We start from the raw sequence: 24,777 nt of genomic DNA, 5'->3' as shown, positions 1-24,777 counted from the left end.
GACTCTTGAAGATAATAATATATCATTGTGCTGCTGAACCGGTCATGGTCATCAATGAAGATGATCCATGAGTGCGATTTCAACACTTGTTTCCAGAACTTTTCTGTGAAAGGAATGCAAAACTCAAAGGGTTTACCCATTACATAAGAATAAAAGAGAATTCTAAGCCAGTGAAACAAAATGACAAATGTGCCAATTAGTGCAAAAAATGACCTACAAAAACTGTTGGAGAAACTTCATAAGGATGATATAATTGAAGATGTGTGGACCTCAAAGCTATCAATGCGTGTATCAAAGCAGATAGCCATCCCATGCCTGGGATCATTGATCTCCTTTCGATGTTGAATGGAGCAACGGTCTTCTCCACTAAGGACTTACACCATGCATATCATCGGAATGACTTGCCAAAGCAATCCCATCACTTGACAGCTTTATTCACTCCTTTCAAAATATATCAGTAGAAAAGAATGCCTTGAAGCTTATCATCCGCCACTTCCATTTAGCAAAGGATGATCTTTCATCTTTCCAAAGATATAAAAGCCAAGGTATGTTGCTTCCAGGGTGATATGCTGATCTTCACAAAGACTGAAAAGGAACACGAAGAATAGTGAATTAGTGAAGTATGAAGAAGGCTGATAGAGGCAGGGTTACTTCTAAGCTCTCACAAATGTGAAATTTTCAAACCAGAGGTGGAATATCTGGGCCGCTTTATTTCAGGAAACTGAGTAAATCCAAAGAAATCCGTAGCTGATGCTATCCATCTTCACCCTCCACCGTATGAAAAGGATAAGATGAGATCTTTAGCCGGATTATACGAATACTACAGTAAATTAGTTAATGACTTCGCCACCTTAATGGAACCCTTAAGCAAATTTTTAAGGAAAAATGCTGAATTTGTGTGGAGAGATGAACAAAACAAAGCTTTTATCAACATCAAAAGACAGCTAACAGAGGATCCCACTCTGCAACCTTTTATTGCAGAAAAATTGTGCATTATTTCAGTGGATGCCAGTGCTGATGGGCTGGGCAGCATCCTCTTACAAACGGCTGGCAACAAAACATGGACAGTAGCATATGCATCCAGAACTTTGAGCGAGACTGAATGGAGATACTCTGTAATTGAAAGAGAGCTACTCATATGTGTTTGATCCATAGACCATTTCAGGCACTATGTATGAGGCAGCCAAATTGCAATACACACAGGCCACAAGCCCCTCATTAAACACTTGTCCCCAGTGGGTGAAGGAAAGTTCACAGCACAGGTTGCAAGGTTATGTTAGAAATTGCAGGAATACAGTTTGGGGTTCTCCCATGTACCTGTTAAATGCAACCAACCAATAGACTGCCTTTCCTGGTTTCCTGTTAATGAACCCCTTGAGTCAAACCTTTGCATGGATGAGGGTGACATGGTGGCATGTGTTGGTGATGTGTGCAGAAGTTTGGGGGAAGGAATAGAAGGGAGTGTGTGGTTTACGGAGAATGCTAAAGATGATGAACTAAAGACAGTGAAGGAATAGATACTGAAAGGGTGGCCACCCTCCAAACCGTTGAAGGATTCTCTGCATTCTTTCTCTCAAATTGCTCAAGAAATAAGTGTGGTAAATGATATGGTGTTCAAGAATGATAAATCTATACCTCCCAAGGGCGTATGTGATGGTCTAGTAAAAATAGGCCACCAGGAACACGTGAATGTAAGCCTTAAAAAATCTTTTTTTAGAGACTACTATTGGTGGCCAGGCATGAACCTCGAGACCAAGCATGTTGTAAGGTCATGTAAAGTGTGTGCATGTGTTTTACAACAAAAGTTGTAAAACCCATGTACCTCCCATGAAAAGTGTAACCTGGCCCACTATGGCGTGGAGGAAGTTACAATTAGATATTTGTGGCCCATTCTAAGGCCTACCGTCCAACATGCAGACTGTCCTTGTGCTTGTTAACTACCACTCCAAGTTGCCAGAAGTGAAATTCAGACAGATCACCACATCTGCAGTGCTAGAATTCCTGATGGAAGAGTTCAGCAGGATAGGATTTCCGGAAACTCTAATTACAGACAATGGGGTCCAACTGTGTTCCAGGGAATTCACTGAGGTTTTGCTACATCGCCACTTTTTCTCACATTCGCACTGACTTGCACGACCCTCAGTTCAATGAGCAAGTGGAACGATTCAATAGGTACCTCAAAGAGAGTGTCCGCTTTGCATTAATGGGCAATGATCCACACATTTTGTCTATTTGTAATAGGTTGTGGGCATACAGGATTTCTAACCATTCGGTAACAGGGGTATTCCTTTTCTGGCTACTTAAAGGTAGACAGACGTCCTCTAAGCTTTGCCCATGGTGGCTTTAAACAAAATTGAGTGATGAAAAGATTCCCTACACTAAGTAAGAAAGGGCAGCCATACGCAGCAACATTTCAAACCATCAGAAAAAGGTTGAGACAAGATATACCTTCCTACATAGGTCCACAGTACAGGATATCCAGGTCGGGATTTTGTTAGGATCTGTATCCCCAAGAGAACAGTGAAAGGAATGAGCAGGTATTATAGGCCTATATAAGTTGTCAAAGTAAAGTATTGCAACTCAAGATGCAAAGTGTTGAAATAAGAAAATGGTGTCAAAGTGTGATGTTAACCAGTTCATCTGAGAGCATGATACTTGCCCAGGAGTGGATGGAGAAAATGTGCCACCTCATTGCCGAGTGTCTCAACTCATGGCAGGTACCTTGCGCATCAAGTCCAGCAATTCCTTTTATTGCTGTCCCTGCAGGGGAATGTAGATAGGAATCCCCTGTGGTTAGGGAATCTCGAGCTGACACCTCCACCTTAGCAGATAAAGTCAAGTTTAACACCCATATCAGAACACATTCTTTAAACGTTTTTCAGGGATGGTAATATCTTTATTCCCACTAAAGGGAGATGTGTTGTAATTAAATATATATATATATTATTATTTATTTTGCATATGTATATAGCGTGAACTCGACCCGAAGGTATTGGAGCGCTTTACATAGCACCGTATTTACATTACACATTCAGGCACGGGGAGATTAAGTGATTTGCCCAGAATCGCAGGATGTGGACGCGACCTCAAAGCTCGATCCCTGGTTTCCTGCACCAGAGGCGGCAGCGTAGCCGAGGGACCACATCCTCTCTATTGTATAGTAATGCAATCACTTATAGTAATGCAATTACATGTAGTGATAATACTTTGCATTGTTCACATGTTTTCCCTGCCCCAGCGATCAGTTTGGCTCCTACTCGAAAGTTAGGTTCGGGAGGGTTCTAGGTTGATACTTATCAGTGATGGTGACAGAAGAAAAAAGTAAATTGTCCTCTTCAACAGAAGCTTTTTGTTCCCTTAATTCCCTGCATTACAACAGGAACCTTCAACACAAGCCAGAAGCAGTCTGCGAGACCACACACAACGGAAAGCATCTTACTTCTTCACAAATACAGCAAAACCACACTCCGATGGCAAGAAACAAAACGAGACTAAAGAAGCTGTCGAGAGGAAAGTTGGACGAGGGACAGCTGCAGGAGAGGACACAAAACATTTTCAGGAGGTGTCAGATGAAGACTGAAAACGTATCAAGCTGCTTTAAATTAACGTGTTTACAAGAAATCAAATACAATAGCAGCTGGAGACTGCTGAAGTTAATAATTCATAAGCAAAGAAAGAGCTGCGAAACAGAAAAGGGACAAGTATTTCCTGCATTTGCTTCGGATATGAATGTCAGCCATCTTGAAGTTTTGCCCCCGTCCTTCCCCGCAAAATTATATATATATATATATATATATATATATATATATATATATATATATATATATATATATATATATATATCTCACTATCTAATATAATCTGTATCATTTGGTTTCAAATAAAATGTTTTTTTATTTAAAAAAAAAATCTGAAAAGACTCGTCACCCTTTTTACCACGAGGCGTTGTTGGAGTTTCGATATCAAACGAACGTTAGTATAATTCCAGCAACGTGAAGCCTGCACCCTGATTAATTTAGCTGTAAAACAGAAATACATATAACATTATACAGCCCTCTACATAACGTAATTAGATCAGTGTCATTTGCATCCTCGCGGTTCCGGGTAGGTTAAGGAACATAGAAGAAGGAAGCTCACGATTCGCCCAGCGGACCAAAGAAATACCCTCTCGCACTTTTAGTAACACTCGTTATCCTTATTTTTGTTTCGCCCTTCTTTTCAGGATCGGGTTGTGCTTGTTTTCACATCCCTAACTGGCAGTGCAGCAGCGGGGCTGCAGTGCCGACCCAGGGAGGATATACAGCCGAAGTAGGTATGGATTTTTACCCTTCTCTCTGATACTCTCGGCAGGAGGCGACAATGCTTCCCATATCCAAACTCGTTGCTTTTACTGCACATTAAAACCCAGGGCAAAGAGGGCAAACCCTCAAACAGGCCCAGAGGGTCTGTTCGTTGGGGGTTCCAAAGTGCAGATTACGACACACTGTGCCAGTCTACAGGTGATGTGTCAGAGAGACGTGTCTGGACTTAGATCTCATACCACCCTGCACAAGCCGAAAGAGTACAACGGTATAGTTTTTTTGTTTCGCATTTTTATGTATTCTTACATTTTTTAGTGTCAACATGTCACCAGGCAAGCTCACTCTATAGTGCCTTCAGGTGCATGTCACTACCGACCCATTTAAAGCACAGAGCGCAACCTTTGAGACTTATTGGCGCCAGTGCTGCCTCACTCCCCGCGGCGTGTACTAACTGAAGAGCCCGAATGTGCTGGGACTAGTGCCTTAAGATGTGAACGTGGAAACTGAAAGGGCAGCCTAGTCCAATTCCTGCAGTGGTAGAACTGTCTGGCCTCAGGTTTACTGCTGCGACGTTGCCGTTTGACACAACGTTGAAGCAGTGAGTTCACAGCCTGCTGTGAAGTTCCTTCATGGAGGACTGCCTGACTTAACTGCTTTACAGTTATACCACAGAATGGTTTCTCGTTTATATAGAAATGCCACAGTCTGACATCAGGTCTCTGGGTGAGGTCACAGTTTGACAGTTGGTCTCTGGGTGATATCTCTGGAGTGATGTCACAACGTGACGTCAGCTGTCTGGAGTTATGTCACTGTCTGACATAAAGTTGCTGGAGTGATACCCACCGTTTGATGTTAAGAAATCATACATTGAACATGTTTAATTGGTTAAGGCATATTAAGCTGCGGTATTGTGTGACTGTCGATATATCATCCAATATGATGCGGAAAATAAACGTGTGCTTCTAAGTGAAATAACCCCAAGTTAGAAATCATTGAGCAGTTATCTTAAGAATTAAACAGCAAGTAAATGAAACATGAGTTTGAAGACAATTTGGAGTTAATATCATAGTAAAGTATAATTTCTTAATAATAAAGGGAGGGCTAAGGGCCTGATTTAGAGTTTGGTAGATAGGGTAATCCATCACGACAGAGTACCGTCGCCACCAAACCGAAGGTCTGCCCGCCTCAGAGTTGTCAACGACTAACACTACTCCGTCTCTGAGATACACAGCCTGAAAGAGTAATAACCGTCTGAGGTTTTGCCATTAGTCTTCCCGCCCTATATAGAATGGATGAACAAATGGCAAGTATTCACTGTCCGTTACTGACAGGGAAAGCCTGGCGGTAAGAGGCAGTGAAAACTGTAAAATGACCCTTGGCGTCATGGAAAAAAGCTCTCATGGCTTGAGGGTCATTTTTTTTTTCCAAAAACAAAATCTCGCTTTGGGATTTTGTTTTTCACAATATCAAAAAATGTGAAAGTTTGCTGGATGACTTCATTATATTGAAAAAATACGTCGGTCAGACTTTTAAAGCATTTACAGGAACGTCTGTGATGGCGGTCTGTGTATATTCAAGAGATATCCACTGGGCCAGCGAATATCTCAAAATTTGGTGGGCAGGTACTTCCTCAGGACGATGGAGTACTTTACTCCCGCGCCCTGGTGGAGTAAATTCTCTTCTGCAAACTCTAAATAAGGCCTTTAATGTGATGCCTAGAGGAGCCATGTGGTATTAACTGATAGGAGGAGATTGCAAAACATTAATTTGTAATGGTGATTGATTCAGACTGATTATGTATTTAATTATTGTACATAGTTTGAAAACTATAAGAGAGAGCAAATAGTTGAAATTCCACATGGAATAGAAATGGCTTACAACTGCACCAGAAAGTTTTTTTGTCATGTGTTAAATTTAAAGAAGCTCTAATTTTGGATGCAGTGGCAAACCATATGCGGAGAAGCTTTTTTTTATGGAAAATAAGAAATTAAGGAATTTTACTTGAAGAGAGATAACACACATTAAGAGCTGTAAAATAGACTATACACAATTGTGGTTTAGTTACCAAGGGTTTTATGTTAGAAATATGACGTGTCGTTGGATATGCTGCAAAATGCAAGTTCACATTTGTTTGGTGTGTGATGAGAGTGAGGTACTGATGATGGTAGACATGTGAATTCAGAAATGAGGTGATTCGTTTGGGACAGCTGACACCCCCATTAACTTAATAATTCAACTTTGGTAAGGTCAAAACACAGTTATTTTATATTAGACTTGTAGAGTGCATTAATCACCCTTGAGGGTATCCAGGTGCTTGAGCAGGTGAATGATCCTGCAGAGTTATTGGAAGATCCAGGTCTTCAGCTTGTTGCAGAACTCAAGAAGTGATGATTGGACCCTGATGTGCTGCGGGAGGTTGTTCCATGTTTTGGGTGTGATGTAGGAGAAGGAGCACCTAATGGCTGTTTTTGTGAATGCTGGGGGTGTATGCAAGTGAAAGTGAGGTAGAGCATAGATGTCTGGTCGGTTGGTAAAAGTGTATGAGGTTCTTAAGTTATGTTTGTCCAATGTTGTGTAGGGCTTTGTACATGTGAATGAGTAGTTTGAATTGTCTGCATTGTGAATGGGGAGCCAGTGGTGGTCCTTGAGATGCGGTGCAATGTGGGTGTGGCGTGGAAGGTCCAGTATGAGCCGTGCGGCAGCATTCTGGATGGTCTGAATTCTTTGTAGGAGTTGCTTGGATATTCCAGTGTAGAGTGCGTTGCCGTAGTAGAGCCTGCTTGTGATGAGTGCTTGCGTGATGGCAGTGCTTAATTTGAGCAAGTGGTTTTCAGTGCTCAGCACTGGGACTTAATTGTCGGCAACCTGCTCTAATGACAGGCCACCACATGGTGGCGCTGTCTGTCTAATTTTGGTATGAACACAACAGCAGTGTTTAACAAGTCAATATACGTTACAAAATGAATATCTACCATCTCACCATTATTAAAGCATTGGGTGACTTCGCATAGTCTTATCCGTCACACTTTTAGGAGTGCAGTAGTTGTGTTGTCACTAGCAGTTCTGACCGGGGCAATTGGTGGTGCAGGCTGCAGTGGCCTCCTAAGAAGGGCCCTGGCATTTATTTTATTTATTTATTTATTTATTTATTTACAAATAAAGCACTAGTGGCAGGCTTTCTGATGTTCTGTGGTAGCCACTTGAAGACCTTATGTAGCATGGATGGGAAGTGGAAGCAGGAGGTGCTCAGTGCACTGACTTGTGCAGTAATGCAGAGTTTGCCATCTAGGATGATTCCCAGATTTGTAGCGTGGTAGGTGGATATTGGAGTTGGTCCTAGCAGTGACGGCCACCAGGTGGAGTACCAGGGGAATCTCTTGTTACCGAAGATCAGAACTTCCGTCATGTTACAATTGAGCTTGAGACAGTTTGTTTTCATCCAGTCTGCAGCCATGGTCATGCAATTGGTTAAGTTGGTTGCGGAGGTGGTAGTTTTGTCCGTAAGGGAGAGGATGAGTTGGGTGTTATCAGCATATGAGATGGTGAACATGCCTTGGGATCGGATGATGTTGGATAGCGGTTCAGAGATAATCTCTGTTCATCCCCTTGTACCTATGGCACAAGGAGCAGGTACTTCCCGGAAATGTGCTTGCTAAGTTTAAACAGCACCAACAACTGTAAAATAAAGAAAACAGCACAATAGAATTCCTGAACCACTTTAGAAATACCAAGAACTATGTAATAAACATAAAGACACCAGGCTCTTCAAATTAGGTTAAGGGTAACTAGAGCTGTGTATAGTTAAATATTGAAGACAATATGAATAGTCAAGCTCTATGGAGAAACAGTTTGCAGTGGACCGGGGGATCCAGGCACAATTTCAGGCTAACCGCAATGGAGTGGAGGTTAGATACCGCAATGAGGTGGCGCGGTCAAAGATTTAACTTTTAGACTTAGGGGAAAACTTATCCTGGTCAGCCTTGCAGCCCCTAGCTCATCAGAACAGGCTTCTGGAAACCAGATCTCTCCAGACCTTCCTTTAGCAGGGTATAGTCTTATTTAGTCAAATGGACCCTCTTAAAGTCAAGAGTCCTTCTGCTTTTTGTGACCCTGAAGCAAGTAAACAGGAGTCTAACCGCTTGGCCCTTGAAGAGCATTTCCATTTCCAGGAGTCCTTGTATGAGTCCTCTTCCAGCAGGAGCCACGAATCAGAAGTCAGGGTTCTTCTTTCAACAGGGCCTTCTTCTTTAGATGTAGTATTCCTAGAACCAGGAGAGTTTGTAGGAGGTGGTGGTGGAGGTGCCAGATGTATCATATGTACTAGCCAGTGATTGGTAGAATTTTACTGTCCAGTCCTAATAATTTCCCCGCAGTCCCTCTACCTCATTTTGCAGCACTTTGTCTTTGCCTTACTGTCAAATTACCTTGGACCAAGCTGCTACCAGGCAGGCCTGTCTTTAGTTTCTTGGTCACTTCCATATGTGACAGGATCAAAACTAGTTTCCCCTCATACTGTGGCTAGAACCTAACTGTCTAGGAGGGTCCTGAAGATGAATCAAAGATGCCCTCCTTGATATCTACAAGTCAAAAGGGGTAGTTCTAAAGCTATTCTTTACTGGTGCGCTGCCTTCATCCACTTACAGCTTATCCCTGCTAAATGTTTACCAGTTAACACATACTGGGCTCAGGTGCAAGCCATTGTCTTCTCAGACAGTCGTTAACTCCTCCAGTTGTGTATCCAGCTCTGGAAGAGTGATGTATGGCAGAACTGGGTTCCCCTCCTACTGTGGCTGTCTAAGAGGGTTCTGGGGAAAAGAACAGTAGAAGCACTTCCTGCCACTTCCAAGTAGAAACAGATAGTGCTAAACAGCCCTTTATTCTGCCAACAGTACATGTTAATTTGCCAATAGCTAATTCCTGTCAAGTGTTCAGCAGTTAACACCCATTGACATTTCTTTGGTCCAAAGGTAAGCCATTGTTCTCTGAATCAGCCCTCGGCTCTCCCAGCCAGGGATGTATATTTCAGTTCTGGAGGTGTGGTGTATATTCCAGTTCTGGAGGTTTGATGAGTGGTGAAACTGGCAGGTAGCTTTTCCCCTTAAGTTACCAAAAGTCTGACTTTACAATCCAGCCCAATTAAAAAAACTAAACAGGAAAAAAATGTAAAGCATTTTTCTAGCCCTTTCTTAAATGGAATTGGAAAATAAAGATTTTAATTTCACATAGGCCCTACAAACTCTAGACTGGCCTACACATTGAAATTGGGGTTTATTCAATTGTGGTTGAACACTAATTTCAGTATGTAGTGTGCCCAATTTTTATATGGTAGTACTCTGCCCTTATGGGCCTACACGGCACGCTGTAGGAGGCAATTTATGACTATATAAGAATAAGGTTTTGATACATGCAAATACATTTTCCCCTGCCATGTAACACTTCAATGCATGTAAACTGCAGCCCAGCCAGAGCACATTGGTGCTTCTGGCAGATATCATTTTGTCATATATGTGCGTGGTACAAATAGCTCTTGAAGCCCACATATGACCTTTAATTTGTCAATCCAAAAGTGTTGAAGGCACTTTTGGGCTTCTATGGAAGTTGAATAGGCCAAACAAGGAGTTCCAGTGTACAGCACATGTTTTAGAAGGGAACCAAAATCACTTTACTACTGTTTAGCTGTGTTTTAAAGTGCACAGAGTTCTAAAGCCAGCAAATCCGAACATGCAAAAAATTGGGGGTTCACAACAATATTGGGTACTTTTTTACATATGAGAAATGTTACTGAATCATTTGCTTTGGTGTCTCGACACAAGTACACTTATAACAGGTTATTGGTGTGATGTTACAGTCTGGTATAATGATTAGGGATTGATTTCGCAGTCTGATGACAGTTTTCATGATCGATTTCTGCCTCGGAATAACAGGAAGCAAAAGACACACAATTGATGGACAGAATGCAGAACAAATCAAAACATTCACAACCAGTCAAAAGATCTGGGCTAAATCCATCATTCTTTTGCTCACCATGCCACCCCAGTTTAGACCTGGCCATATGCAAATCAGTCTTGACCCTGTGCCTCATGGGAACAGTCCAGCCCGAACTGCCAAGCCAGGTCCTCCCTGGACCGGCAACAAGCATCCTAGCACCGGTTTCGGGGTTTCATCCCTCTTCAGCCAGGATAACTTGATTCCAGTGGCACAGTGAGCCCAGGACCCACGTCTGGCCATACCTGGCACACTTAGGCGAGAAAGCAAGAGACACACAATTGATGGATGGAATGCAGAACAAATCAAAACATTCACCCCCATTCAAGAGATCTGGGCTAAATCCATCATTCTTTTGCTCACCATGCCACCCCAGTTTAGACCTGGCCATATACAAATCAGTCTTGACCCTGTGCCTCATGGGAACAGTCCAGCCCGAACTGCCCAGCAGGTATGCCCAGACGTGGGTCCTGGGCTTACTGTGCCACTGGAATCAAGCTATCCTGGCCGAAGAGGGGTGAAACCCCGAAACCGGTCCTAGGATGCTTGTTTCCGGTCCAGGGAGGACCTGGCTTGGCAGTTCGGGCTGGACTGTTCCCATGAGGCACAGGGTCGAGACTGATTTGCATATGGCCAGGTCAAAACTTGGTTGGCATGGTGAGCAAAAGAATGATGGATTTAACCCAGATCTCTTGACTGAGGGTGACTGTTTTGATTTGTTCTGCATTCTCTCCTTCAATTGTGTGTCTTTTGCTCAGAATAACAGGAGGTTCTTGGGTAGTGACATAATTTGACATTGGATTTATGAAGTGACGTCACTCTAAACAGATTGAGGCTCAAGGCACTCCAGGAAATGATCTTTCTCTCATGGCTTTTATGAATGCCTGAGAGGCTGTGGGTCAGACTGTGAGAGAAGAGCTTGATTTTGGGTAATCCAGATTTCAGTGAAAGCTAGTAAATAAAGCTCCATCTACAGAGTATTCGTTTTCAATAGATTGTGATTTAGCTGAGGTGTGGTATTATAGTTGAATTGTTCTTTTGGGTAACATTCACATGGCAAACTAGCCTGTGATCTATTCTGGAACATCAAGACCTCTCTGTTGTGGGGATAGAAAAAGCTGTCTATAGTGTGGCGATACCAAGAGTCCTAATGGGTACCTGATTCAGGTTTGTGCGAATAGGATGGATAGATAGATTGGTGCAAGTTTTTGGAAGCTACGATCAATGCATAATCTACGTAGGCGATTGTGTCAAATGAGTACTAGTTTGGTTCATTGTCCCTGGGAGTTAGGTCGTATGTGGGCAAATTAGGAGGTATATTGTCCTATAAGGTATTAGGTAATGTAACAGTTGCGCTACCCATTCAGTGGAAAGTAGCCTTTGTACTGCCTATGAGCAGGTAAGATATTTCCAGTATATCGTCACGAGGAATGGAGTTCTTCTAGTTCAAGCAATTAAAATAGAGAATTCATTGTTCAAAGACAAGTCCTTGCTTGTTTGGGAGTCATTTTGTGATGCATGAGCAGTACTTACAGAATGAGATCAACTTGTGTAGTGAGTAGTATAATAAACCTTTCCAAATTTACTAGAAATAATTTCTAAATTTGCTTTACAAGATTTCTAGAGTTCATGGACGTTAGATGGGGTACTTGAGGGATGCAGTAGCAGAAGTTATTGAAAGACCTTTGGCATTAAAAGAGGAACTAATACAGAAAGAGGGTGATTGCTTTTCAGCTTTTAATGACAAGTAAATGTAGGAATTGATTATTAAGGCTGTTGGAAGATGATGGGGGAAGGTGAGAGTCTTTCCTGAGGATAGGAGGCCAAAGAAGGAGCAAATATATTCTTAGACATGGTGTATCGGACACATTTATGTTACTCTGTGCAATCATTAAAACACATTTTCAAATTGAGGTTTATCCGGTATCGGGATGATTGTAGTTCTTAATCCAGAGCAGAGTTCACTTTTGTTTAAGTGTTGAGTAGGACGATTGTGTGTATCATGATTGTGTTCATCAGAGACAACTTGGGTAAATAAGCGTAAGAATGTAAATACCACTGTGGTGACCTACTCACAAATTGCATTTTGGATTATATGAAGTAGTATCTATATCAGTACTACTCACATACCACAGAATGCTGTTCACTAACCTACAGGTGAAGACCTCTTCCTTTCCTGTCTTTTCAATATGGAGACACTTTGTAGTAGTAAATGTGGAAGGGAAAGATGGAGTAACTGGAAAATGAAGATCACTTACTAAACGTGAAAGGTTTAGGGGAACGTAAGGAAGGCTTTTAGGGAGGGAGAGGCTACTGCAAAGTCCCACGCTCAAAAGATTAAGCACATTGCCCCTCACAAACTACACTTTTAAAATTACTATAGCCCTAAAGGCAACAAAACAGTACTAAATGTACTTCACCCCAGCCTTGGCGAATGTCAATCCTTACACATTGTTACTGATAGTTACTGCAGTACGCTCCCATGTAAAAAAAAAACAGTTTGCGACTTCAAATAACACTGAAGGAAATAATGTTCAATAAGTTTATTTCAAGATGTTTAGTACTCACCTATATATTCTCATCTGTGTCTACATACTGTACATCTATATGTACAGTGTCATAATAAATTACTATTGGTATTTTAAAATGTACTACTAAACTTCATTAAAAAAATAAAAGTTAATTAAACTCTTAAACTTTACACACAAAAGCAAAATGTCATAAAAAGTTTAAAAGTTACTGTTGGTAGGATTTCTTTGAAATTATTCTTTTAGAAATATTATTTGTACATGAAATATATTTTAATTATATGATGCACCTTTAAAGTAATGAGCTAATGTGCTGTAACATTTTATTTTAATATTCTAGGTTTATAATACATTTTAATTATTTTGTAGTTATATTGTATATAACAATTCTTGTAATTTTTTTAAAAACAACAAATAAGACTGATATTTTTGTCTATGATTTGCCCGAGGGAGCTCTCTATCATGGTGGTGCAAATGTTTCTAAAATGTAACTGAACAATACATTAATGTTGGTTGCTGTTCATTCAAATTCACACATGTGCACTGACGCAGAGCTATTGCAGTAGAAATGAAATGATTATGCTGTGTTAAAGTGTTTTCGTAGCTTAGATTTAACTAGGCATCAGTTAGACCTCGAAGCCATCTTGTTTAAAATGGATGGCATATCTTGATGTTGATCCTGTGCTTATATTTCTTACTTGATGCTACATGCAACAAGTCATGACTTGTTTATTTCTCCGACATATCATTGAAAAACGCACTAGAGGAAGATTTTTGCTGCATTCTATTTCTTTCATTCACAATGGTTCTCTGCTGATTATATGAAACATTTGTTCTAACACCTATTTAAGACATTAGGTCAGAAGGGGCGATTCAATATTCATATCTTATTGGTTAGTTTGGTTTGGTTAGTTGACGTTTAGTTAATGAGTTATGAATTCTTGGGATACTGTTTACACCATGCTGACCTTGCAGATTTTGCAATTTTCTACGCAAGAAAGGTGTATATAAACCCTTGGTTTTGGGGTGAGCCAGAGATGATTGTTGACTCTTTCCTGAGCCTGTAAGGAGGCTGTCCGATTTTCACTGATTTGCTGCACATTAATCTGTTTCTGTTTTTTCTATAATGTTATACCATTCCTTTTACTGAGATCCTTCATGGCAAATGATTTCTGTGCATTTTACTGAGATTACTGCTGCATTTGATTTTTTTTCTTCTTAATTTCTATATTAAGGCTTTAACTTGTAATAAACCCACACTTTTTCTCCTAAAATCATGTCAAACTCCCTTTTTGAGTCAGTCCTTTTCTTATTGATTGTATTTTTAGGTCTCGCCTGAGACAGCGCTGTAGCGCTGCTCTGGCGAGACTTATAGTAAGGGACTTTTGGAAGTGGAAACGAGTGCATTTCAGGCCGCCAACTACAGTGCATGTGCTCCGGGCGCGCGCACCATTTGACAGCCTGAAAGCATTCGTTTTCTTTCAGTTTCACGGCCGCTTTGATGTTTGATCGCGATTGCGATCACTTTCAGTTTCGCGGCCGCTTGTTCTTGTTGTATTTATTTATACTACCCCTCTGTCACTTAAATTTGCCCTATTTATAGTTATACTCAGTGCTAATGTATTTTGATTTTCAATGTTTTTTATATAGGAACTCATGTTTCAACACAATTGAGACGCACGGTAATTCTTGATACATTGTTTCCATGTGAACGACACAATATCATGACCCTTTCATTGTGAATTCTCTTTTAGCTCTGCTCGGGTTTCATTGATGGCAGTCCCCACCTAAAGATGTGACCTAAATCTATGTCATTCGAATTTTGATACCTTTATTAAAACAGCTTCATTGAATACACAGTCGTTTTACTTTTAGGAAAGCTTTATTTTAAAGTCACGCCCTTACGAATCGTCATCCATTCCCCGACGTATCACTCAATTGAATTTGTTCTGACGAATGCGGCCATTGGCCTATTTAAACGCTGTAGCCAGCTCTTCGGTTCCACCACATCACCCGACATTTTGGAACAGGACGCCTCGTCGCTACGCTACTACCAGATTGACGTACCTCTCGCCCTAACCTATTAGCATCACGCGGTTTTAATTGTAAATTGATTTTAAGATTCCTAAACCCTTTTCATTTCGTTATTTCCAGCTATTACATTCCGGTTTTTACCGCCTCCACTATTGCGAGTTGTCAGTTACTTAAGAATCCCATTAAGGCCAGATTCTTTGCCTGGGAGGACCCCACCCTATGCATTCCGTGCATGAGGTATGTGTCTGACCTCGAATTCTTGCCGATTAGTATACTGGTTTTTTTCCGGTTATTCCTATACATTTGAGATACCACCTAACAGCACCTTACCGGCAACCAATATCTCAGTATCAGATGCCACATACTGACTTTAAAATGTAAAATCTATTATGACGAAATGTACCCCGCAGATGTGTCACATGACGGTTTTGAAACTTTATTTCCATATGGAGTGTTACAATCCTCTCAGAGAACTTTGAGCTTAGTAGGACAATGTTCCTTAATTAATCGGTTACCAAGCTGTGCTAAAGCTTATGCTTTCTTTACAGCATGCATTGCTCTAAGTAACTTGGATTCAATTACAAGCGCGACGTTCCTAGACTATCTGCCTTTGGTTACACTGCTTGCATTCCGACTTCATAGATTATTTTGATATTTTTCATGTGCATTCATGCTTGACAGACAAACCGTTTATTATTATTATTTTCTTTTCAAACTCACCTTAACAGAAACCACATTTCGGGCGGTTTCTTTGGCAACTTTCAACCAACTACCATTTAGCCCCACCCTTGATTTGCACTTCATTACGAAGGACAACAAAAAGGATTTTGACGTCCAGACATCGATCATCCCTATTACTTTGCAGATAGGTGAGCCATTAACCCCCCAGTTTCATCTAACAGACCTAACCTAACCTAACACACACAACCACACACAAGCATACACAATAACAGAAACGCACATCCACACACACAACCACACACGCAACCACAACAACACACACACAACTACACACACAATCACAACAACACTCACACACAGCCACACACACAACCACAAACAGTTTTCTGGCTGCCAGCATAAATACGCTGTCACCAAACACGATGAACACCTTGGGAAAGTTTGTGAAGTCACCCCCAACTTTGAAACCCCTCGTTGTTGCAGAGTGTGTGCTGTACACATGGCAATACCTTGACACAGCGGACTGTTGCAAGGAATGCTTTGAGCTTCGGAGGCTGACAGACCTCAGTCTGTGCATTAGTTCATCCCGTCTTGGCGCTGCATAAAAACAGGGTGCCCATTGTCCAACTTGAAGTGAGACATTGTGATCGGGGCTGGAGATGCTGTTTAGCAATCTGCTTAGAACATTGTGTTTCATTTAGGGCATTAAACATAAAGGAGCACTGGCAATGCTGATAAAATGGATTTCATTTTGAGTAGTGACTAAAACTTTTAAAAAAGCCTGTTGTACTGAAACAAGCATTTGCAATGCAATAGGTCTCGCTTTTGCAAAAGTTTCAGCTATTGACATTGTTCATGACAATGCCTTTTTAATCTATTTTATAAAACAAACACATAAATAAATGGCATTCTCATTTACAATGCCAATAGCTAGTGTTGCATTATTATTAACAATGCCAACTGCTCACACTTTTATAATGCGAGACCTATTGCATTGCAAATGCTTGTTGAATCTTGTCTCTGGGGACACATAAACTCATAGAATGTGTGGTTAACACAGTCCTTAATTCAGCCAATTTTGGGCGCATCAGTGTCATGCAAAATGTCTAGGGGTACAGCGCACCCCAAAGGCATGGCAGGGATCATCACCCACGTGTATGAAAAGTTACTAGTAAAAACTATAAAGGCATACATCCCTGTTGTAGGAGGCTCCACCACGGGATGGAGAAGTCTACACTTTGATTTAAACCTACACTCAGAAATGGAGAACAGCATACAAACATAGATTTACACCTAGGTGCAGTAGTAGATTTGCAAGTGAGTAAATCTACAGTGTAACATTACCTTTGTGAATCAGACGTAATGTCTTTAATAGTTAAAATTATAGTTGAGATGTTGAGATTAATTTCGATAGAGCGGTGCATGATCTTGTCAAAGATGAGAATGTATAGTTCACAATCCGGGTTTGGAAAACTTGTAACTAAAAATTTATTTTAGAAATCATTATTGCAATTCAATTCTTTGCATTGCAGACAAAGTTATAGAAACTATCAAACCACACTTGTGTGTCCAGAGAGAGAACGCAAATTTCAGTTTGATAGCACCAGACCTGGATTGTATTTGTCAGCTATCACGTTTTCAATTGCTTTTAGAGCATCTTTTTTCAATGATGTATTTGCCAGCTTCATGAAGGATTATTTTATGATAAAAGTTTCTGTTTTGTTGGTAGTATCCAGTATGCTACAAAAGAGACAGAACATATAGAGGTAGCAAAATTACTGGTGCAGAAAGCTCATCCAGGCATGTGGATAACAGTAGAAATTTGGAAATAGTTCAACTAGCAAGGATCGTTTTATTTGAACATTACATACAAGTATATCGTTGTATTGTGTGCGTCATGAAACAGTACATAACAGCAGCACGTGCAATAGATATTCTAGGTATTTTACTATGAGCATTACATAGAAACATAGAGCATTACTGTCATAGTATGCGGATCACAACTCGTATTACATAACGGCTGCATGTAAAACAGGTATTCAAGGCGTTTTCTTAGGAGCATTTCATATTAGTGTAGTCTATTATTATCATAGGTAATGTATTCAGCTTGTGACATAGTAGTACTTACGAAAGTTAGTCCGGGACGTTTGGAAGAATTAAAGTACTTAGTGTGATTCTTGAAAAAGCCAGAAAGTGGAAAAGCCTCAGGCCTAGAAAAATAAATTTACTAACCCGCTAGTACGGCCTACCAACTCTTTAAAGTCAGTAAGGAACACTTTTGAGGATTCGAGTTGAAGCTGATGGAGCAAATGGCAGTGTCTGGCCTGCAGGCCCAATTATACCATGCAGCCCAATAGGAAGAAGCCTTTGATGTTTGCCATTCAGTGTCCACACCGGCCTCGTATATCCTGGCAGATGGGTATATTGGGGTAAAGCCATTTCAACCTCTCCGATCTGAGATTAGGTGTCAGCAGGCCTTGTGTCACCTGTGGATCAAGGGGACCTGGCAGTTGTGCAAGAAAGCAGGGAATAGGAAAGATGGCTGCTCCCACTCTGTGATATCGAGCAGACCAAACCGTGATGTCAGGCTTGAAATTGAAAGACCCTTTCTCTGAGTGAGGATGGGCTGGTATTAGAGTGATTAGAGGAACCTCCTCAATCGGAGATTGTGTCCCAGTAGGAGTTTTTAAACATACCAATGACAAAAGAAGGCTGTACCACAGCCCTTTGTAAAAAGTAGTTGCGTATTTCCAAATGTTTTTTAATTACAAGAGGCAGGCCTATTGAAGATATTTTGTTATGAATTATTGCTTCTACCCTCAGTATTTGTCAAAGTCGTAATAAACACCAAAATACTTGCCTACAAAAGTAATCTGTGAGATTGTGTGTGTTGGAGATGGCTCTTTTTGCAGGGTTATCCCTAAACTTTTTTGCTTCTTCCTCCTATTTCCTGACCTGCTGTTGTTGGTTTTAGGACTATGGGCACTTTATCACTGCTGATCAGTGCTAAAGTGCATATGCTCTCTGTGTAAATTGTCTTATGGATTGGTGTTTCCATGATTGGCGTATTTGGTTTACTTGTCAGTCCCTTGTAAAGGGCACTGAGTGTGCCAGAACCTGTAAATCAAATGCTACTAGTGGGCCTGCAGCACTGAGTGTGCCACCCACTTGAGTAGCCCTGAAAAGGTAACTTAGACCTGCCACTGCACAATCTGCCCGCAGTTTGTAACTGCCATGTCGACTTGGAAAGTGTACCCACTTCCCAGGCCCTAACCTTTCTTTTTCTTACATGTCAGTCACCCCTAAGGTAGGCCCAAGGTACGCATGTGGGCAGGGTGCAGTGTATGTGAAAGGTAGAACACGCCCTGGTGTATGTGGCATGATTTGATAGTGAACCACTGCCAATTTTGTTTTTCACTATTGAAACGCTATCTGGCCCATAGGAAAGCATGGGAGTTAATTTATAACATCTTATAAATATAACTTCCCATTGGGACCAGATAAGAAAATAAAGTTTAGTATGGCTGAACTCAGAATCTAAAGATGCATCTTTTAGTAAAGGTGATTTTTACATTCTGTGTTTGAAAATACCACTTTTAGAAAGTATGTATTTTCTTGCTTAGCCATCCTGTGGGCCTCTGCTAGGATGTGTATTGACTGTCTGGGTTTGGAGTGACAGGAGTTGGGGAGGTGCATTCTCTCAGACGGCCACAGGGGGGTTGATGTTTGTCCTGCCTTTCCTGAATGAGTGAGGGCTGGACTGAATAGACCTGGGCTGCATTCAGAGTAGTAGGAGGAGTTGTCACCAGCACCTGAATAGGCCCAGTCTGCATTTAGAGTCATGGGAGGAGATTTCCATTGCATCTGAATAAGCCCTGTCTGCCTTTGACAATGCTGTCTCCTCCTCCTGCTGGAAAGCTGCACCAGAGAGGACAGAACTGGTTCTGGCTGGGCACAGACACTCTCTGCCTGAGAGGACAAAGGATTTTGGGCAATAAAAAGTGGGACCCAAACCCCTGAACTTTAGAACTCATTTGGCCCAAGAAGACTGCCAAGAAGAGCTGGAGAAGCTGTGAGGAGGAACTACCACTTTGGTGAGTGGGTTGCTGTGTTGGCCTGCAGTGGCTGCTTCTGTCCTGGGCAGTGAAAGGACTGGACTAAACGTTCTGCAATCTATTTTTGTGTGTTTCTTCAAGGGCTTGAGGTAGAGCTTGCCCCCTGTTCAAGAAGTCTCAGGAACAGCAAAGACTTCAAGTTTTTCTGCCCTCAGCACTGGGGACTGTTGTTTTGGGTTGCAACAGAAGAAAAAGCAACCTGACGCCACTGCCGACTCCTTGTCCTGAAGGCACCGCAGAGGGGAACGCCACAATGCGACCCTGATCTCACCGACGACGCCTGCTGACGCCCCCACCGAGCCGCTGCTCGCACCGCGGCCTGTGGGCACCGCACTCCGCATTGCCTCGCTTCACACCGCCACCTTGGTATCCACGACGACGACTCACCATGCCGAAATCGACGCCGCTGCTTGCACTGTGTTTCGACGGCACCGCTCGTAAAGTTACACGAAGCTCTGCCCTCATCCCGCACCGCAGCCTTGGCCCACCGACACCATCAACGCCAGTTCGTCAGCCAACGACAGCACTTCAGCAATGATGACGCCGCTGCTTGCACCGAGACCTGCCAGCACCGCGATGAGCGCTGCATCTCTTCGCACCGCATCACTTTGCACCACTACCCTGGTATCACTGACTACACCATCTGACGCCGCCACTGAGCCGCTGCTCGCACCGCGACCTGAGGGCATTGCACGCCGCACCGCAGCACCCAACGCCTGCCGATGCCAGCGCTCCTGATTTCAACTGCAAGGAGTTTGATCTGCAACGCCTGTGACTTCAAGGGCCCGACGACTCCTGCACCAACCTCCGGAGCCGACGCCTGCGGACGCCGTGCTTTCGGAAGCTCAAAGAGTGATCGCCGATGCCCTGCATTTCTAAAGGTACTGTTTTGCAGGTCTTCCCGACACCGAAGCTGGCCCGCAACGCCGCGGTCAGCCAGAACTGTTTGGATTTGTTTGTTCATGATGCCGTGATAGCCCCAGAGGGAGCTGTCTACTTTGAGGAACTGTTTTTAAAGGTTATTGTGATAACTGAAGATTTCTAAGTATTGTATTGTGGAATTTTATCGTTTTTGGTCTTGTCTTAAGTATATAAAAATATTGGATATTTTTCTAAACGGGTATGGTGCCCTTTTGTAGTGCTTACACTGTATTACTGTTGAGTGTGTGCAAATGCTTTACAAACTGCCTCTAAGATCAGCCTGACTACTCGTGCTAAGGGGGTGAGCAGGGGTTATTTTAGGAGTGTAACTCCCTTATCCCGACTAGAAGGACAAGCTTCAAACCATTGCCAACTAGAGACCCCCATTTGTAACAATATGTAACAATACCTCTCTTCAGCCTATAATACAGAGTAATATTCACCCACAGTTAAATACCTACTGGCTGAAACATATGCCTTTCACAATATATGTCTACTGACTTAATCGTAACTTTTCATAATCAATAGATCAGGCCTACATTGTTAATCGCTGGCTTGCTACCGTAATCAATGCAGTTTACACTGAGCATAAGCTTTCCCACAAGCCAAAAAGGTAAATACAACCACTTTTCTTCAGGGAACGCACATCTCTGTCCAATCAAATACTGTACTAAAGGCAACCAACAAGTGGAAGAACCCTAAGCCAGTCTCTCAGTAGTACTTTTGAAAGCTTTTGTTCTGTTGATCGCATAATTGTATGAGTTAATGACACCTTTGGCAAACCACGACTAATCGAGCATTGGCAATTTCATTAGGTCGGCTAATGAATGAAAGTGCCTTTAATGTCACTGAAAGGTTAAGACGCAATGAGTCAAGTCAAAAGATACTTTATTCGACAGCGAAGAGTCATAAAAGCACAGTTCATTACAAGACATTGGTACTTAATACCTTAAACATTAAAAGATTATATTCTAAAAATACTATTTGCAGAACAGATAAAAAGGTATCCCAATTTACAAATTCATCCGACATCTATAGATATACAAATAGATCAGCAATATAAGATACAAGCATGCAATGAATAAATGACCAGAGTATATTGAATCTATCTCATGAAATACACGTTAAGTAACCGAACACACTGACTCTGGAGCCGACAAGCTTTTCCTGTTTCTAATGGCCGCTATTAACAAGCATTTACAATGCAATAGGTCTCGCAATTGCTTGATTTTTAGCTATTGGCATTGTGAATGGCAATGCCTTTTATAATATTAAAAGGCATTTTCCTTTACAATACCAATAGTTTAAACTTATGCAAAAGCGATACCTAATGCACAGCTTGGTGTCTGTTAAGCAAGCACTGCGCTCACTATTAAAGTTAATAAAAATTTAAAAAGACAGAGCGCGGTGTCCCTGAAGTGGGCGCCACTCTTAGTGTTAAAGTTAAAAAAAAAAAAAAAGAAACAGAGCGCAGTGTCCCTGAAGCAGGCGCCGAGCTCAACATGAAAGTTTAAAAATAAAATTAGAAAGTGAGCACGGTGTCTCTATAGTGGGTGCCGCGCTCAGCATGCAAGTTAGAGTGGCATAGCCCTTTATAAATAAAGCTGCCGCCATTGTCCTGTGTGGGCATGCTGCAAATACAAAAAGGCAGCTGCCATTGTCTCCATCAATGTAAATAAACAAAATCGAGCTCACTCGCTAAATAAAGCAGACCGTGTAACGAGCCAAGTAAAATGTCCAGTCGTTATGGGAGGTAACAAACGCAGTCAAGGCGGTACCAAGGAGAGACTAACAAGCCTAATAATGAATCGGAAGCCAGCGTTTACGAAGGACAAGGACACAAGCCATTTAAAAATATGGGCGGAGAGTGGGCGGGGCTTTCAGTGCATACTCTACTACAGCAAGACTGACAGAGCGAAAAGCGCATGTGCGCTGCCGCTAGGCTCGACCTAAAAAATGGGTGGAAAATTACAAAGGGTGGAGGACAGTGCCTCCCCGCTACCTCACGGAGTCATTGGAAAACACAGTTGAAAAGAAAACAGGATAAACTGAAAGGAATACAAAGTCAAATTAATTAAAATAAAAAAGCACCACTCACCACTGCCTATAATAAATAAAAAAATTATAAAGATAAAGAACAAAGTGGGCCCAGGTCACCCAAAAAAAACCGGAAGAAAAATTCAACTTCAAGTAAAACGGCAGGCAGAAGAATGACTCCAGGCAGTAGAGCTGGCCAACATAAGAATGGTAGAGGGCTCCAGGGGCTAAAGATGGGTTGGGGAAAAGACAAAGTGTAATGGATGTCTTTAGTAACTTTCCACACATAGACTTCACAAAGCTAAAAGGGCCTACACTGCCAAAGTAACACAAGTTTACATGGTAACAAAGTTAGGTCTTGCAGTGTTGCATGATTTCTTATCAGACTAGCGGGTTTCATGGTTGTTGTGTCCTGTTTCTGCAATGCAATCTTCCCTAGTGTTCTGCTCCTTGCCGCTCAGCCAGTTTGTGAGGTCATTTCGAATGTTGAGTGTGTTTGTGCTTGGATGAGTGTACAGTTGGAGTGAGTGGGCTGAGCAGCAGGGATGGTGGTGTTTACTTACCATCTTAACAGTTTCCTGGAACGGACTGTAACTGAGTCCTAATAAACCTCTTCTTATAACTTACACTACTGGCTACTGGATTACCCGGCTACAGCACTTTACTTCGTTTAGAACAATGGTGCATAGCTACTGTCTATTTCTGTGCTGGCGCTGGAAGGTTGATTCAAAGGCAACTACTTCAAAGAGATGCTTTACCTTTTTTCCACGAGTCTGAACATAGGAATTGTGTAATGTACTTAAGCAAAGGTAGGTAAAGTGCTTTCGGAAAATCACCTGATATCTGCAAATCACATTGTTTGGAAAGTCTTATGCAACTCACCTTACCAAGCATAATGAAGATCAGATCTCTCAGCAACCTTAGATTTCTAATAGTGCACACTTCCATAAAAGCAAAGAGTAGCCTCAAATTGCATCTGTGTTGTGGTTTCGATTGGGTGGTGTCTATGTGCCTTAGGTACGAGTGTGTTTGCAGTATCATAAAGCTGGGGTTGGAGGTAAATATGGTGCACACAATTAAACTGCCTTATCCAATCTGGCCTCTGGTATAGTTCTGTTTTGCGTGCTTATTATTTTCTAATTGAATGAGTTATGTAACATGTTATAATCTGCTTTTTTTTGTCATGTCTGTACTGCTCTGCGCTGCTTAGCTATGCGCTTAAGGAATGTTATGGTGTCACAGTGTGGCTCGGTGGCAGCTGGAGAGGGAGGGCTGAGGAGAAAAGATGTTGTTGTGCTGGGGTTTTCAGTAAGTAAACTGGAAGGAACTTACCTTCTACAATAAACCTATAACCTGTTTGTGTAGGAGAATTGGCTATCTGACTTCTGCTTATCAATGCTCTTGAGTGAGAGGGGACAATTCTAACAATCCGCTTCATGAAGGCTAGCTTCTTCAGGCACTGCCATGACTACTAACACCTGTAATGTCTGCCTACATGCCGACTCCTATAACATTTCTATATTTGGCAACTTCAGATCTTTATAGTAGGCTTTTTGTTGCAAGAAGGGCATAACAAGGATTACTAAACTAATGTACTGAAACTGATATACAAAAGCACCATAGGTCAAAATACTTATGATGCTAAAAAATGTGCGCAATTACCGTTCAGTGCTAAAAACAGGTAGGAAAATCTTTGAACCGGTTTATAACACTGCTCCCACCTCTAAATGAGGCCCTTGGTGTGTTTCAAACACCGCCACTGCACGCTTTGTGCATTTCCTTCTATTTAATAGTGGTTAAGAGACACGAACTATAAGTAAATGTCATTAGATTTGCTCATACAGCACGTGCGTTTTGGCAATGAATCAGTCAACATCAGCATCATCATGATGCACGTTTAAGGTTGCTGAAGCACAACGGGCATCCTAGAACCAACTAAAGCAGATGCTGTTCTTCCTGGAACAGCAAATCTCAAATCGCATACAAGTGACAGCATGCAAGACAGCGAAGATGTACAATACAAAGCAAATGATCAAGATTTTGAAACGGTCATGGAAAACTCAAACGGAACAACTCGGTGCGTATATTTTCACCTTCAGTATTGTGTGCATATTGCGCTAAATGTTACCCTAATAAGGTGGCCATGCTATCTATGCAGATCGATAACCTATATTA

At 41.8% G+C, this 24,777-nt stretch overlaps 1 protein-coding gene across 6 annotated transcripts in view; it reads left to right on the top strand.

The window, feature by feature from the left end:
* The first annotated feature begins 4,187 nt into the window (after nucleotides 1–4,187).
* PEX5 (peroxisomal biogenesis factor 5) overlaps nucleotides 4,188–24,777 on the top strand; it is a 160,911-nt gene continuing 140,321 nt past the window's right edge. For 2 of the 6 annotated variants that reach the window (XM_085619874.1, XM_085619871.1), the window contains exon 1: nucleotides 4,188–4,312. The gene's annotated coding sequence lies outside the window, so the exon portion shown is untranslated. Of the gene's footprint in view, nucleotides 4,313–4,473; nucleotides 4,570–24,777 lie in introns of those variants that run through there. The other 4 variants (XM_085619875.1, XM_085619872.1, XM_085619873.1 and 1 more) reach the window with 3 other exon arrangements.

Source organism: Triturus cristatus, chromosome 7 (assembly GCF_964204655.1).
Source record: "Triturus cristatus chromosome 7, aTriCri1.1, whole genome shotgun sequence".
NCBI lineage: Eukaryota > Metazoa > Chordata > Amphibia > Caudata > Salamandridae > Triturus > Triturus cristatus.
Note: the sequence above shows the minus strand (reverse complement) of the source record. Positions and strands in the feature narration are given on the sequence as shown.